The sequence below is a fragment of the Amaranthus tricolor genome, chromosome 14, assembly GCF_026212465.1.
Source record: "Amaranthus tricolor cultivar Red isolate AtriRed21 chromosome 14, ASM2621246v1, whole genome shotgun sequence".
NCBI lineage: Eukaryota > Viridiplantae > Streptophyta > Magnoliopsida > Caryophyllales > Amaranthaceae > Amaranthus > Amaranthus tricolor.
In genome coordinates this window covers 25,501,026-25,503,525 of record NC_080060.1, presented here as the reverse complement: position 1 = coordinate 25,503,525, position 2,500 = coordinate 25,501,026, and positions in this window count along the sequence as shown.

Genomic DNA, 2,500 nt, shown 5'->3' with positions numbered 1-2,500 from the left:
GGTTTAGGGTTTAGGGTTTTAGGTTTTACGATTTACGGTTTAAGGTTTAGGGTTTAGTGTTTAGGGAATTGGGTTTAGGGTTTAGGGTTTAGGGTTTAGGTTGGATTTTTAATCTATCATTAGCTAAATAATATTCGAGTTTTTAATTTATTTATATGTTTATTTTTTCCCGAGTATTTAGCACTTTAGCAATTGACAATTATGAAAACTTTACTTATTATTTATGTCCGGGATTGTAAACTGTATTCTGCTAGAGTACATGAACGAGGGAGAGAAAGATGCTTTGGGAGTGTGAATTGTTGGGTCACACCACCTGCTGGAGTATTAAAGTTGAATACCGACGCTGCTATTCTGCATGGAGGAGAGGTGGGTCTAGGAGTTGCTGCCAAGGATAGTACAGGCTGCCTTATGTTTACTGGTACGAAATGTGTAAGGGGTTATTGGGATCTAGGGATAGCTAAAGCTGCTACAAAGGTGTACGGGCTGGAGCTAGCAAAACGACTTGGCTACAATGTGTATGGATTGAAAGTGACGCTCTCGGAATAGTACAAAAGGTGCACTCGAAACAAGAAGGCTTCACTTATTTGCACTTACTTATTAATCGTATTACTAGTTGGGATCCTCTTTTAATTCTTTTATATGTAGTCATGTTAAGCGGGAAGGGAATACGGTGGCCCATTGGGTTGCCAGATAAGAGATGAATAATGTCTCCGAACTTGTACGTTTTGCTCCATTCCCGAAAAGCTTCCAAAGGCTAGCGGATATGGATATTGAGTAATGATAGGGTGCACAGTTTGCTTAAAAAAAAAAAAGCTTTAGTTATCACACAATCTTTGAGTCTGTTCAGTAGTAAAGGTTAATTTTGTGAGAGTCAATGTTATTATTATATGCTAATCTATGTGTGACATATAAGTCAATGATAATTTTGATATGCCACAAAAGTTTACCATTTCTTTGTTAAATTGTATGCATTGTACGAGTACTCGGGATCAATAATCGTCTTGTTTGTAGACCATAAAGAGTTGATCATTTTGTTTGGTTGATATGTCATAATCTTGATGCTTCATGCCAATTTTGCAGAATATGGTATGTCATTTGAACTTTGTTCTAATCTTCTTATCTGAGGGTTCATTTGGCTATATATATATATATATATATATATATATATATATATATATATATATATATATATATATATATATATATATATATATATATATATATATATATATATGTGTGTGTGTGTGTGTGTGTGTGTGTGTGTGCGTGCGTGCGTGCGTGCATGCGTGTGTGTGTGTTTATCTCTTGATGCGTGAATTTCTGTTTTATTGCTTGCAGAATAACAAGCTAAAAGACGATTCCGCGCTACCTCCCGGTGCAGTAGACAAGAAGCGGTCGCCCTCCAGGATAAGCACGACGCCGGAGTTTGTGTGCACTCACAAACCTGACCAAAATTTAGAATACTTGTCCAGAAAAATAAAGAGCACTTTTTAGATTTTAGAGAAGAGAGAGAGGTACGAATTAATGTGTATTTCGGCTGAAGGAAAACCGAGTATATATATAGGCAGCAAAGGGAAAACGACTAGAAGAAAAGAAAGAAACTGCTCGGCCTAAAAACCTTCCAGATTAAGTCGACTAATATGGAGCAATAAAGAGTAACGACCAACAATAATCAAGGAGAGTAACGACAACCTACAATAAAGGAGATACATTCAAAACAACCAGTAGTCAAAACCGGAATAAATGTTAAGGAATATTCTACCAACAAAGAAAGGAAAGAAAATTTCTCAAAAAAGATAAAAGAGACCCAGCCACGCCCGCGCATTGCATTCCCCAAGACCCCACGGCCCAGGCCCGAGGCCCGAGCACGACCCGGCGCGCGCGCGTGAGTGGTACAACACCCACCTCCTACTCACTCAACTAAGTAATGCTAAGACACTACAACATATAAACAAAGTAAAAGCTCTCCTCCCAACCAAGTAGGGTTTAGGGTTTAGGGTTTAGGGTATAGGGAATACGGTATAGGGTATAGTGTTTAGGGTATAGGGGATTAGGATTTAGGGTAAAGGGTCTAGGTTTTAAGGTTTAGGGTTCAGGGTTTAGGGTTTTAGGGTATTAGGTTTAGGGTTTAGGGTTAGGGTTTAGGGTTTAGGATTTAGGGGTTTAAGGTTTTAGGGTTTAGGGTTTAGGTTTTAGGGTTTAGGGTTTAGGGGTTTACGGTTCAGGGATTAGGGATTAGGGTTTAGGGTTTAGGGTTTTAGGGTTTTAGGATTTTAGGGTTTAGCATTTAGGGTTTAGGGGTTTATGGTTTAGGGTTTAAGGTTTAGGGGTTTAGGGTTTAGGGTTTAGGGTTTGGGTTTAGGGTTTAGGGTTTAGGTTTTAGGGTTTTAGGGATTAGGGTTTAGGGTTTTGGGTTTTGGGGTTTTAGGGTTTAGGGTTTAGGTTTTAGGGTTTAGGGTTTAGGGTTTTGGGTTTAAGGTTTAGGGTTTAGGGTTTAGGG